General features: G+C 45.4%; 3 non-coding genes across 3 annotated transcripts; all 3 read right to left on the bottom strand.

Moving 5' to 3' along the window:
- Positions 1-3,354: 3,354 nt before the first annotated feature.
- trnap-ugg (transfer RNA proline (anticodon UGG)) lies at positions 3,355-3,426 on the bottom strand. The gene has a single exon. It is a non-coding gene; the product is annotated as a tRNA-Pro (tRNA).
- Positions 3,427-6,807: 3,381 nt separating this feature from the next.
- LOC147220326 (5S ribosomal RNA) lies at positions 6,808-6,926 on the bottom strand. The gene has a single exon (XR_015108564.1). It is a non-coding gene; the product is annotated as a 5S ribosomal RNA (ribosomal RNA).
- A 993-nt stretch (positions 6,927-7,919) lies between these two features.
- On the bottom strand, positions 7,920-8,113 carry LOC147220327 (U2 spliceosomal RNA). Its single transcript, XR_015108178.1, has one exon. It is a non-coding gene; the product is annotated as a U2 spliceosomal RNA (small nuclear RNA).
- Between the last annotated feature and the right edge of the window lie 7,370 nt (positions 8,114-15,483).

Below are 15,483 nucleotides of genomic sequence, written 5' to 3' on the forward strand. Positions count from 1 at the left end.
AGTGTCTGGAGTTAGAATGTTTTGAGTAAGACATAATTCTATTACAATATGTCACATTTACTGAAATCCAGTCGCAGGGATAAAAGATTAAGCCATTTGGTCAAAAAGCGTTAATCTCAACAAGTTGAAGGTTAATGGAACAAGTTTAAAATTATTTTAGAATTCTTTAAAGAACTCCAAAGTAATTTACACCTTGTTCCAAACATTTCTAGGCCATACAGCATCGCTGGTCTCACCACAGTCTTGTACACCTTTCCTTTCATTCTGGCCCATAGTCTTCTATCACATAGTACCCCTGACACTTTTCTCAATCCCATCCCAACCTGCTTGGACCCGTCTCTTCACCTCTTTTCCACACTCTCCGTTACTCTGGACTTTTGACCCCAAGTACCTGAAATCCTCCAACTTCTTGATCTCCACTCCCTGTAGCCTCACCGTTCCACCCGAGTTCCTCTCATTCACACACATATATTCTGTCTTGCTGCAACTAACTTTCATTCCTCTCCCTTCCAGGGCACACCTCCACCTCTCTAGATTTTCCTCTACCTGTTTTCTGCTCTCACTACAGATCACAATGTCATCCGCAAACATCAAGGGGTTTCCTGTCTAACCTCATCTGTCTATCACCATTGCGTACTAGAACGGGCTCAGAGCTGATCCCTGGTTGAGTCCCTCCTCCACCTTGAACTTCTCTGTTACCCCTACAGCGCACCGTACCAATGTCTCACAGCTAGCATACATGTCGCGCACCAGTTTAACATACTTCTCTGCCATTCCAGATTTCCTCATATAATACCAGAGCTCCTCTCTTGGCACCCTGTCATATGCTTTTTCTCGGTCTACAAAAACACAATGCAGCTCCCTCTGGCCTTCTCTGTACTTCTCTATTAGCTTTCTCAACGCAAATACTGCATCTGTAGTACTCTTCCTCGGCATGAAGCCATACTGCTTTTCACAAATGCTGACTTCTGCTCTCAGTCTAGTTTCCACTACTCTTTACCATAACTTCATTGTACGGCTCATCAACTTTATCCCTCTATAGTTGCCGCAATTGTGCACATCCCCTTTATTCTTAAAAATAGGCACCATCACACTTTGTCTCCATTCTTCAGGCATCTTCTCACCCTCTAAGATCCTGTTGAATAATCTAGTCAGAAAATCTACTGCTCCCTTTCCTAGACACTTCCACACCTCCACAGGTATATCATCAGGACCAACTGCTTTTCCCCTCTTCATCCTCTTCAATGCCTTCCTCACTTCACTTTTACTAATTTGTGCTACTTTGTGGTCTACAATAGTCTCCTCTTCTACCCTTGCCTCTCTTTCATTTTCCACATTCATCAGCTCTTCAAAGTACTCTTTCCATCTTCCCATCACTCTTCTAGCATCTGTCAATGCATTTCCTTCTCTGTCCTTAATCACCCGGACCTGTTGTACATCCTTTCCATCTTTATCTCTCTGTTTTCACCAACCTGTATAGATCATTCTCACCCTCTTTTCTATCCATCCGAGCATACAAGTCATCGTACGCTTTTTGTTTTGCCTTTGCTACCTCTATCTTTACCTTTCGCTATATCTCTCTGAATTCCTGTCTGTTCTCTTCAGTCCTCTCAGTATCCCACTTCTTCGTCGCTAACCGCTTTCTCTGTATACACTCCTGCACTTCCTCATTCCACCACCAAGTCTCCTTGTCTACTTTTCTTCCAGATGACACACCGAGTACTCTCCTATCTGTCTCCCTGATAACACGAGCTGCTGTTGTCCAATCATCTGTAAGCTCACCGTGACCACCCAGACCCTTTCTCAACTCCTCCCTTAAAACCATGCAACACTCCTCCCTTTTCAGCTCCCACCACTTTGTCCTCTGCTCTGCCTTTGTCCTCTTCATCTTCCTTGTCACCAGAGTCATTTAGCTGCCCCGCCTCATGGGCTCATCCAGGTGGATGAAGGGAATATAAATAAAGAAAACAAACTAAAATAGAGATTTAATAAAGCGCGAAAAACAGTCAACATGCAAGCAGTGGGCGTGGCTCGTTGGTCTTGGGGTATGATTCTCGCTTAGGGTGCGAGAGGTCCCGGATTCATATCACTGATGATTCCCTGACTCTCATCTCCTTTGCTCCTACTTTTTCACAGCGCTGTAATGTGAGCAAGTAAGTTTGTTTTGTTTTGTTGTCATTTGAACCGGGATATTAGCTCCGACTCCTTTGTTGCACAGGATACCTACGTTGAAGACAACTGATAGGTGAGAGCGTACCTTGACGTTGACCGGACAGGGAAGACCGAAGAACTGGTAAAATGTCACCCTTGAAAAGGTATTGAATGTGAGAAAACCTAATGGCAAATGAGATGTGACTTGATTTTCTCTGCAACGCTGATCACAATCAATGGAGCCCTATCCCCACCATAATTGGGCCTGGTGGAGAAATACAAGTATTACTAAGCAAGACATGAGACAATGTCAAAGAGTCCCAACAGCTCTTCAGCGGCAGTGCTGCTTCTACCGTAGAGACTGGGAGAAAATGAAAAGTAAAGCAAAGGCAAAGTCTGCCGTGAGACAAAGGGACATTGTGGGCCAATTCAACATGGCAAGAGGTGCAGGAAAACAAAAATATCCCACATGACGGAGGGCTTCTCCCGCTGAGCAGCACCAGCTGGTGGTACTGGACATGCACCACCAGGAAGAAGCAGACTGAATTGCCAGAGCTTTGTCCCTCACCAAGCATGGCCGCTGGGTGAGCTGAGATGGTGTAAAAAGTAGTATGATCTTTTGGAGCGGCAGTGGAACATGGAGGCCACAAGCTGAGCTTGACCATCAGATACATATATGATGTCCTGCCCCCTCCTGCCAAAGTACAAAAGTATTTTGGAGAGGATCCAGCCTGTTTCCAGTGTCCTGCCGAAGCAATCCCAAAGAAAATCCTTGAGGGCTGTAAGACCAGGCTCCCCTGAAGAATAATCAGAGCCTGCATGCTAAATCTGAAGGCAGATTCACCTGTTGCCCCAAGCAAACGGTGAAGTGCCTGGTTACTGCAATGGAAAACGAGAAGGTAGCCAGCAATGCCATGGGCCCATTGTAAGCCCTGGTACTAAAGGGCTTACGAGTAGACTCTATTTTCAGTCTCACCATTCTGGATGACATTATAGCGAGGTGGTCCTGAGAACCAAATACTACAAAGGTGTCTTCCTTGTGAAGCTGACACTTGGGAGTTTTTTCTTCTATATAGGTAATCATTGGGTGGAAAGGTCTGTGATGGTTGAACATCGCTGCTGAAGCAGAGTATGCAAGGTGTGTGCGAAGAGTAGACCGGATACGTCCGTATGACACAGCAGAATGTAGCATTGGAAGGGCTCGGGCTCGTCCGAGATTTGAACCCAGGACCTCTCGCACCCAAAGCGAGAATCATACCCCTAGACCAACGAGCCACAAAAGCTTGCTTAGTTGAGTCACGAGCAATCAAATTTGATTATTCATATAGCACCAAACACCAACACAGCGTTTCCATGATGCTGTACAAATATAGAGCAGGACTGAACCACACTCTTTGGAAAGACTTACAAAATACCCACATTCCCGAATAAACAAGCACTCGGAGACGCTTTGAGGAAACACTGCCCTTTACCAGCTCGAAACTGATATGAGATTCCTGAGCCTTGGGGTTTCCTTCTGATGACCACCTGCTTTTATTCTAATATGGCACTAATGGCAGGCAGCCACTTGCTGGGAGTACAATGCAAGGTGTGAAATGTAGCTGAGGCCGTGGTCTTCACATTCTACAGTCATGGCCAAAAGTTTTGAGATTGCCACTTTCCCAATGTCTGTTCCTTCATGGTTTTTAGGTGTTTGCCAGATGGTTCTATTGTTGTGTCATTCTCCAAACTTTTGGCCATGACTGTACAGACCTGGTCGTCCCATCACAATTGATGAACAGCTTTACCCATCAGAAACGTTGCCCTTTGATTCAATATATTGCTACAAAACCAGATAAGTTTGGCATCAAGTTCTGGGTGGCTTGTGATTTGACATCAAAATATATCTGCAATGTCTTTCCATATGTTTGCAAAGAACCTGGTCGTCCCAAAGAGGAGAGACTGTCCAAGAGTGTGGTAATGAAGTTGATGGGACCATTTCTGAACCAGGGCAGAACTGTCACAACGGACACTTTTTTCACCTCAATTTCACTTGCAAAAAGTTGCTCACCGGGAAAACTACCCGTCTTGGGCCACTCAATAAGATTTGCAGAGATATTCCCCCTTCGGCTCAGGAGATGAAATGCAATGAGTTCAGCACTCAGGTGTTTTCAACGACTGACGCCACCCTGACAGTGTATGCAGCCAGCTGGAAGAAGACTGTCTACGTAATGAGCAGTATACACGGTGTGGTTCAGACTGAGGAAAGCCACAAAAGAAAGCCAAGCACCATCACCCAGTAACATTCCACAAAATCCGGTGTCGTTGCCTTGGATCAGATGGTGCGCGAGTACAGCCTGCGGGCAGGAACACGAAAATGGCCAGGCACTGTGTTCCATAACATGGTCGACATGGCAACCCTGAACACCCATGTGCTGTATCAAGCCTGCACAAGAAGTGGTTATCCAGCATCAAGCAATGCAGAATATTTCCAAAAAAAAAAAACAAGCACATTCAAGCTTTCAAGAGAAAGATCAGAGTCAGAAGCAATGAAGTTACAATTACCCTTGATTAGGTGAAATCCATGTAAAACTGATTCGCACTTCTTTCTCCCCCCTCCTCCCAGAGCTGCTCCTCTGATAAACTGCATTCAACTCCCAGCAGGAGGGCTGCCACATTATTAGCATACTGGACAGACCACATTCCATGGCAGGGGGATCAAATGACCCCTCTGTAGTCTCCAAAGGTTAGGGATCAAATGATCCCTCCTTAGTCCCTCTAGTTTAAACCTGCGTCTGGATTGAAGTAAATGTGACCTATATTCTGAAGAACCATGTAATATTAGACATATTTTAATACCAGACACCAGTTTTAAAGAATTCCCTTGTTACTTAAAACTTATTCAAAAAGCTTCAACTTCATAAGATAAAAATATAACCCGCTGGCTTTATCCCTTAAACATGCAGCGAGATTTCAGTAAATGTGACATATATAGTGTATATTCACATCCTATCTAAGTACCGGACACTAACTCTAAAGAATTACAAAGTTATATACAACTTTTGCCAAAAACCTTCAACTCGGTGGGATAAATACTCTGTGTCCATTGGGCTTTATCGTCTAAACCTGCGGCTGGAGATTAGTAAATGTGACATATATTATGTAGGATCACGTCCTATTCAACATATCTCTGCAAAGGTCACAATTTTAAAAAAATCCCCTTTTTATTTAAAAGTTGTTCCAAAAAGCTTCAACTTGGTGGGATAAAAAAAAAAAAAATAACCAAAGGGCTTTATCTTTTTAACTTGCGGCTGGATTTCAGTAAATGTGACATATATAATATAAATTCACGTCCAGTTCAGTAATATTTCAGCAACAGACACCAGCTTTAAAGAATTCCAAAGTAATTTACAACTTGTCAACTATTTACAACTTTACAACTATTAACACAAACGCCATCTTCAGAAAGGGTCAGAGCCGCCTGTTCTTCCTCAGGAGGCTCAGATCTTTCAATGTCTGCAGGACCATGCTGCAGATGTTCTACCTCTCGGTGGTGTCCAGCGTCATCTTCTACGCTGTTGTGTGCTGGGGCAGCAGGCTCAAGACAGCTGATGCTAACAGACTCAACAAGCTCATCAGGAGAGCTGGATCTGTCCTGGGCGTGGAGCAGGAGTCTGTGGTGCAGGTGTCAGAGAGGAGGATGCTGAAGAAGCTCCTCAGCATCATGGACAACATCCATCACGCCCTGCATGCCACACTGACGTCCTGTCAGAGCTCTTTCAGCCGTAGACTGATACCACCGAGGAGCTCCACTGAACGCCACAGGAGGTCTTTCCTCCTGAGGCGATCAGACTCCTCTCCTCTAACTCCTCTCCATTCTGCCGCCGGCAACCATAACAACCTATCTTTAACTTAAAAACAAACAAAAATATGCAATATCTCATTTCTGTGCAATATTCAGAAACTGTGCAATATTTCATCTCATAACAGCTACACTGTGCAATATTTCATCATATTTCATCTCATCTCATAACAGCTACACTACAATGTTCCCTTCTATCATACTATTGTGCACTCCTTACCTCACTTGTTACTAAGACACTTATAGTTTTATCACTGCTTACTAAGACACTTTATAGTTTCACTGAGACACTTTATAGTTTATAGTTTATTTTTATTTCTAATTCTGCCTTTCTTTTATGATTTATTACTGTTATATTTTCTGTAACTCTGGCACTGCAATTTCCTTTGGGATTAATAAAGTTGTTCTTATTCTTATTCTTATTCTTAAGAAAAGAAGCGAGGAAGGCAACGAAGAGGATGAGGGGTTCAAAGGCAGTGGGTCCTGATGACATGCCGTACATGTGGAGGCATGGAAGTGTCTAGGAGAGCCAGCGGTACGGAGGTCAGCGACTGGATGATTCAAAAGAAAAAGAAATACAGCACACATGGAAAAATACTGTACAGGGATGACAAGAAAGGCGACGAGCGACAGACAGAGACGGCGAGACAACGGAAAGTGACCCGAAAGGTAAGGCGAGGAACTATGACTGAGCGCTTCACTGTGACTCCGGTGGGACAGACACAAGGGAATGAGTGCGGGTGTCCGTGTGTGAAATGTTGGCGCTCTTGAGAGACAGCACCCCCTGCTGGGGACAGAGAGGACGAACATGAAAAAGCTTACGGCACCTGGTATTCCAAGGCGGTCTCCCATCCAAGTACTAACCAGGCCCGACCCTGGTTGGCTTCCGAGATCAGACGAGATCGGGCGTGTTCAGGGTGGTATGGCCGTAAACGAGGGAGACCCGCGCGGAAGGGCATTTTATAAGCAGCCGTCCTCTGTCTTTTCCACCTCCAGTCATTTCCACATCTGTCAGGAGCTCCTTCTATTTAGTCTCCATGATTACAGCCAGTGGCGCCCGAGGCTACTCGAACCGAAAATCATCAGACACTCCTTAGGCTACAGCCTAAGGTAAAAAGGGAGCTAGCAAAGGCCATAGCAGAAAAGTTCAAGGTGGAAGCGGGACTCCGTCGGGGATAGGCCCTGAGCCCCTTCTTGGTCGCAATGGTGACGGACGGGCTGACGGATGAGGGTAGACATGAATCTCCACGGACCGTGACCTTTGCGGATGCCGTTGTGATCTGTAGTGAGAGCAGAAAACAGGTGGAGGTCAATCTAGAGAAGTGGGGGTATGCACCGCGTACTCAATCGGGGGGGGGAACCCACGCGGACTCTTCACAAATACTGCAGGATCCGGGAGCTCACACACCATCCGTCTCGCACACACACACACACACCGCCCCGCGTGAATCTCTCACACACACACACTCCGTCCAAAAAACGTCAACTCTGAGTTCTGACGGGCCGGGACGCCGAAAACGACACGGACGCTTCAATTTTCACGAAGAAGTCAGAGGACAACCGGAACACGTTCCGTCCGTCTTCCTGATGCCGCGAGGGGTTTCTGCCGCTCTACGGCCGGGAGAACTTCCCCCTGAGCCCAGTCTGACACAGTCTATACAAGGCAATCCATCCGTTTCAAATGCGATCCATTTAGGCTCAATTCTGGTCCATAGTGGGATTTTATCGGGCTGCACGGGGCGAATGGTAGGGACAGGGTTTCAGGCTGACACGCTCGTGTGTCGCTATCTACCGTTCCCTACCGGCAGAAACAACGGGGACAGTGTCGCTGGTCACACAGGGCACAGACAAGATCTGGGTCCCGTGTATGTTGGTTACGTATGACGTTGTTGGAGGACATGGCAACCTTGACATCGGACACAAAAGCAGGGGGTGCACCGTTCCCAGAGGCACTGCAATACCGGGTCGATGCGTGGAGTGGACGGCTCAGGGAACAGGGAGTGGATCTCCCTGTTCCAAAAATCAATTTAATATTTGGTCCCCGGATAGGGGACGTATCAGATATTAAACTGATAAGAACAGATACTACACTTGATCTTAGCCAAAAGGCCGAGAAGCGATAGCCCCGCGCCCTCGCTCGACGCCAGCGCATTCCCCGCACCGTCAGCTTCACTCACGACTTCATTCCCAAATAAACCCCCACCCCGTCTAAGCCGCTCGGCCCGGAGCGACGGCGCATCTCCCCCATCGCCCCCATCGCCCCGGAGACGGAGGTCCCGGTGGAGGCCGATGCTCCTGCTTGACAAGAAACAACATGGCTAAAGCATCTTCCGCATCTGCCCGGTCACGTGGTGCACGGCCCCCCTACAGGACGCCAAAGCATCAAAGTAAACCCAGGACTTCAACAAGCAGACTCCTAGGAATCGTGTCCCCTTCAAATCAACCTGGAATATGGGAAAAAGTCGCCCGTGAGGAGAAAAGACACAGGTGGAAACAGGACGTTTGAACCGCTCACGATACACAGCGCGGCAAACGGGCGCCATCTTGTGAACCCGTCTGGTTACCGTATCGATGCGACCAGCTCTCACAGAGACTCGTTGCTCATCGCCGGGAAACACAATTCAAAAAACGGCACGAACACAAGACAACAGCAAATGGTTTTAAATCCACATTTACATTTAATTATATTCATGTTTTCGTCACTACCAGCAGAACAATTTCTAAACACGACGGTAAATCATCTCGTCCCGTGGCGAACACCCACTGGACCCCGGCACCCCAAACAGCCTTCGACGGCCTTGAACGCTAACCCCGCCCCGCACCAGCTAATACCGGCTGTTACAACGACTGCTGGTCGGACGGAGCCGATCGCGCTCGGCTAGACCACCGCTTTATCGTTGTCGTTTGAGTCGCCAACACTCAATTACCGACGCTCTCCGAGGCAAGATGGCGGAAGGCCGCTAGCTAGGTTGTTAGCTAGCCTTACCTCAGCTCACGAAATCTGTGACGTTGTCAAGATTTCTAGGCCGAAAGGCCCTCAATTACCGTCAAAAATCACCGGGAGTTGCTTCGCGGTTGTTATAAACACGGTCAATCCGATTGTAGGTCGAGAAATCGTCACTATTCTCTGTAAAAGTGAACTTACGTCGCGGGGCTGGACGGCGCTTTTGACCGGGAACAAATCGCGGAACCCCGGAGCCTTCAGGGACCGACAGCTCCCTTCTTCACTTCCGTGAACGGGGTATGTTCGGAAAACGGCCATAAACTCTTCGGTTCAATTCTACTTCGAACTACATAAATTAATTCTACTTCAAACTATATGAATTAATTCTAATTCTAACAATATGAATTAACTGTACTTTAAATTATGAATTAAGAAAAGAGATGTGGGACCTGTGGAATCCCCTCCGTGGACACTTTCATCCCGAGTCCCGCTTCTCTGTACTCTTATACTGGCATTCTGTGGCTTAACTGATGCCAGACCACCATCGATGACATGCAGACGTTTTTAAATGCACTGAATGGAGAGAAGTTCTGACACACTGTTGATGAATCAGGTCCAAGTCCAGTCACCCAGCAGCCCAGGAGTCTCCTTCTGTGCGCCGGTCTGCTCCAAGACCTCCAACATCATCCCCGTCTGCAGGAAAACAAAGAACCACAGGACCCTGGGTACAGATCTCCCATCCTGGCTCTGTAGGAGTGACTGACGTCCTCTGAGCACCTTGTTGTTCTGTCTTACCTGAGATCCAACACCGACCCGCCCTGGACCCCCTGCTGTTCACCTAGAGTGAGCAGGACCAGAGGAGATGCTGTGATAATGAGCACTGTTGTGCAACTTGAAAGTCCTAGAAAATGACATCTGGACATCTGGAGCTCATGTGAATATAAACCACAGCGGGTAAAAACACAAACACATAAGCTGCACTTGTCTGTGAACTGCAGGTGTTCACATTGTAACGAGATATTTACACATTAACCTTTTTTTTTTTTTACTTTTAATTAAATACATACTGTTAACATTTGCAAATATGTCCTGGAAAAGCAGTGCCTGTAACACGGGTGATGGAAAATGTTCATTATGAATGAAACAAGGAAAAGTTCATCCATTTTTTATCCCCGCTTTATTTATTATTGTCATGTTTTACTTGAAACTCTGGCACAACCATTTCCTTTGGGATAAATAAAGTTGTTCTTATTCTTAAACAGGCCACATCTGGCCCATCAAAGATTGGTACAGAATTCATGCTTGATATGTATGATTGGATCAATGAATGTGGGAGCTCAAAGTGGAGATTATCAATTTTTGGAGCTACTTCAGAACTCTTGAGAATTTATCCTGACCTGAATGACATGGATTGGCTCTGTTATTTAACATTTACTGTGGACCTACTGACACACATGAATGAGCTGGATGTGAAGATCCAACCAAAAAAACGGTTTGCGAATGAAATGCAAGCAAATGTCAGAGCCTTCAAAACCAAGTTGGTTTTATTTTCAAAGCAAATATCAAAAGAGTCTGATATGTACTGTTCACAAATCAATTTTTTGTTTTACATGTATCGTATTGTCAAATTTTAAAAGTCAATCCGGCCCCTGAGCCAAAAAGTTTGCCCGCCCCTGGAATACCTTATGAAGACTTTTCAGAAAACCTTTGACCTGTCATCGCCAGCAAAAGGTATATCAGAAAGTATTGCAATGAATGTTTATTCCTGACCAACTACTTATTCTCCATCATTATGTCCAAATAAGTTTGTTAAAAATTAGACAATGAGATTTTCTGTCTCTCATAGTTGAAGTATACCAATAATGAAAATGAAAGACCTCCATCATGTTTTTAAGTGGGAGAACTTGCACAATTGTTGGCTGACTAAATACTGTTTTGCCCCACTTTATCTGGATACTGGGCACTGACACCTATTCAAATCAACATTTTAAAATGAGCTGATTTAGACTGTAATGATCATTTTGAGCTTATTTTAATCAAATTGTCAAATATTCAAATACGACATTCAAGTTTTTAGTTTCACCTATGAACAGGGTGATGGCAATCAGCACCAACAACACACTGAAGTCTCACAGCACCTTGACTGGACTGAAAATCAATGTCAAAATGAAGCTATGACAAACAGTGCACCTCTGCGTGAATTCTGTCCTCTTTAAACATATCTTGAACCCCCGGTGCATGTCTTTGTGACAACAAGTCATAACTTCTCACTCCAAACTTACCTGAAACACAATAACAAATAAAATCTTCAAAGGGTACAGAAGAGACCTGCATGTTTTATTCCTCAACCGAGCCAAGGCTTCTTAATCCATCCCTACATCTGTCCTCTGGGAGGCCTTCAACCTCTTCCAAGTGCATGAAACCACCACAAACCTGGTCAGAAGCTTCCTCCAGCATGTCTTATTCTGTAAAACAACCACAGAGTACAAAATATGGTGATCATTGGAAGTGGGCTTCAGGGCAGGCTGCGCCACATCCCCTCTAGCCTTTACCATGGCAATGGAGATGATCATCGGTGCATCTCGGTGGAACGACGGAGGGGAGCTACTGCAGGCTTGACAGCGGCTGCCTCCGATTCGTGCCTCCAAATAATTATTGGAAAAGCCCCCCAGTACAACAGTGAAAGAACACGAAATGACCACCTAGATCCCCACCATCACCTCTACCAAATGCCAGCTGGAGAAGCTTCACTCCAACACTACCTGGGGAAGAAGAAGTTGGAAGCCAACAAGTAAGGGAGCATTTCCATTGTGAAAGGAAAGCTTACTGGCCACGGTTCCACCTCGTTGAAACAGCCATTCCTTTGATATCAGAGCTGCAGGTCCAGCCTTGGATGGTGGAAGCCTCAGATGCAGAACAGACCAACGCTGCATTGAATCCCTTCAGTGGGTTGTAGGACAGGATACAGATTGGATTGGAAAAGCAGGATCTCCCCTGAAAGGTAGTAAACATCAGACTTTTCTACTCATCCTGAAATTTATTACAAAACACACAAGAGATGTGTTTCAGTATTACACATTTACAATACGCAATTAAAAATGTGTCTGTAGATCTTCGTGCAAGTTGCTATAAATCAGCCTTGCTTGTTCAGAGATGATTAAAAAATCCTTTTCACAGAAAGGTGAATTTAGAACTCAGTAAAATAAAAAAAAAAAATTAACAGTTTTACCAGAGATTTTCAATAATAATGTTTTCGTTTCCCATATGAACAAGCAGATGAAAATGTGTACAAAAAACGGACGAGAGTGCCACATGACCACAAGCATGTAATTGATTCCTTAGTACAAATACAGCCACTAATACAAAAGTAAGAGAACATGACTCGTTTTTGAGTCATGCATTGCTCGCAGCCATTCAACGACAAGAAAAACTCTGAGTTCCGATGGGCCGGAATGACCGAAACGACACAGACGCTTCATTTTTCATGAAGAAGTCAGAACACAGAACACATTCCGTCCATCCTCCTGATGCCACAATTGGTTTCTATTGTTTTACAAACGGGAGAACTTTGCCACGATCCCGGTCTGACAGTCTTTAAACGCGACCAGTGTGGTGGACGGATCGGGGCTGTCGTCTTTTGTCGTCAAACACAATCCATTTGCGCCAAGATCAGATTCCTTGGTGGGAATTTACTTCGGTACACGGAAGCAAGGCGTAGAGACAGGTTGTCCATTTAACAAACTTATGTCACATGTCACCCACAACCCTCCTGCCTCTTTGCATTATCATCTACCAACATAATAAAGTAGACGCACCAAATGGCACGTTAAACATTCGTCTCCACGATCTTTGAGATGTCTCCCATCGAATTTGTTATTATTTGCAATTTGAGAGGGTGCACCGTCAGCTTCACTTCAAACGACATCGCTGATGCATCTTCCGCATCTCCCCGGTCACGTGGTGCACGGCCGACCAATAGGAAGCCTTCTTCTTCTTCTTCTTTCGGCTTTTCCCGTCAGAGGTCGCCACAGCAAGTCATCTTTCTCCATCTAACCCTATTCTCTGCATCTTCCCCTCTCACACCAACTACCTTCATATCCTCTCTCACTACGTCCATAAATCTTCTCTTTGGTCTTCCTCGAGACCTCTTGCCTGGCAGCTCCAATTCCAGCATCCGTCTACCAATATATTCACTATCTCTTCTCTGTACATGACCGAACCATCTCAGTCTGGCTTCTCTGACCATCTCTCCAAAACATCTAACATGTGCTGTTCCTCTGATCGACTCATTCCTGATCCTATCCATCCTGGTCACTCCCAAAGAGAACCTCAACATCTTCATCTCTGCAACCTCTAGTTCTGCCTGCTGTCTTTTGGTCATTGTAACAGTTTCTAGTCCATACATCATCGCTGGTCTCACCACTGTCTTGTACACCTTTCCTTTTATTCTGGCTGAAAGTCTTCTATCACATAGTACCCCTGACACTTTTCTCCACCCATTCCAACCAGCTTGGACCCGTCTCTTCACCTCTTTTCCACACTCTCCGTTGCTCTGGACTGTTGACCCTAAGTACCTAAAATCCTCCAGCTTCTTGATCTCCACTCCCTGTAGCCTCACCGTTCCACCTGAGTTCCTCTCATTCACACACATATATTCTGTCTTGCAGTGACTGACTTTCATCCTCTCTTTTCTAGAGCATACTTCCCCCTCTCTAGATTTTCCTCAACCTGTTCCCTGCTCTAACTACAGATCACAATGTCTGCAAACATCATGGTCCATGGAGATTCCTCTCTAACCTCATCTGTCAGCCTGTCCATCACCATTGCTAACAAGAAGAGCCTCAGAGCTGATCCCTGATGGAGTCCCACCTCCACCTTGAACTTCTCTGTTACCCCTACAGCACACCGTACCAGTGTCTCACAGCTAGCATACATGTCCTGCACCAGTCTAACATACCTCTCTGCCACTCCAGACTTCCTCATACAACACCAGAGCTCCTCTCATGGCACCCTGTCATATACTTTTTCTAGGTCTACAAAACACAATGCAGCTCCCTCTGGCCTTCTCTATACTTCTCTATTAGCATTCTCAACGCAAATACTGCATCTGTAGTATTCTTCCTAGGCATGAAGCCATACTGTTGTTCAGAAATGCTGACTTCTGCTCTCAGTCTAGTTTTCACTACTCTTTCCTCTAACTTCATTGTATGATTCATTGACTTTATCTCTCTATAGTTTCCACAATTCTGCACATCCCCTTTATTCTTAAAAATAGGCACCATCACACTTTGTCTGCATTCTTCAGGCATCTTCACACTCTCTAAGATCCCGTTGAATAATCTAGTCAGAAAATCTACCGCTTCCTCTCCTAGACACTTCCACACCTCCACAGGTATATCATCAGGACCAACTGCTTTTCCCCTCTTCATCCTCTTCAAGGCCTTCCTCACTTCCCTTTTAGTAATTTGTGCTACTTTGTGGCCTACAATAGTCCCTTCTTCTACCCTTGCCTCTCTTTTGTATTCCACATTCATCAGCTCTTCCAAGTACTATTTTGTACTCTGTTGTACATCCTTTCCATCTTTATCTCTGTTTCCCCAACCTGTATAGATCATTCTCACCCTCCTTACTATTCAACCGAGCATACAAGTCATCGTACGCCCTTTGTTTTGCCTTTGATACCTGTATCCTTACCTTTCGCCACATCTCCCTGAACTCCTGTCTGTTCTCTTCAGTCCTCTCAGTATCCCACTTCGTCTTTGCTAACCGCTTTCTCTGCATATACTCCTGCACTTCCTCATTCCACCACAAGTCTCCTTATCTACTTTCCTTCCAGATGACACACCAAGTACACTCCTACCTGTCTCCCTGATAATACGAGCTGCTGTTGTCCAATCATCTGGAAGCTCACCGTGACCACCCAGACCCTTTCTCAACTCCTCCCTGAAAACCATGCAACACTCCTCCTTTTTCAGCTTCCACCATTTTGTCCTGTGCTCTGCCTTTGTCCTCTTCATCTTCCTTGTCACCAGAGTCATCCTACAGACCACCATCCTATGCTGTCTGGCTACACTCTCACCTACAACTACTTTGCAGTCACTGATCTCTTTCAGGTTACCGCATCTATACAAGATGTAGTCTACCTGCGTGCTCCTATCTCCGCTCTTATAAGTTACCCTATGTTCCTGTTTTTTTCTGGAAAAAGGTGTTCACTACAGCCATTTCCATCCTTTTTGCAAAATCTACCACCATCTGTCCCTCTGCATTCCTATCCTGGATACCAAATCTGCCCATCACTTCTTCATCCCCTCTATTGCCTTCGCCAACATGTCCATTGAAGTCTGCACCAATTACCACTCTCTCATTTCTGGGAATATTCTGCATCACTTCATCTAACTCATTCCAGAACTTCTCCTTCTCTTCAGATTCACATCCCACCTGCGGGGCATAGCCACTAACAACATTGAGCATCACACCTTCAATTTCCAATTTCAGACTCATAAGTCTATCTGACATTCTTTTCACCTCTTGGACGTTTCTAGCAAAC

This window comes from Fistularia commersonii, chromosome 24, assembly GCF_037954325.1.
Source record: "Fistularia commersonii isolate RoL2024-O1a breed Wild chromosome 24, RoL_Fcom_v1.0, whole genome shotgun sequence".
Lineage (NCBI taxonomy): Eukaryota > Metazoa > Chordata > Actinopteri > Syngnathiformes > Fistulariidae > Fistularia > Fistularia commersonii.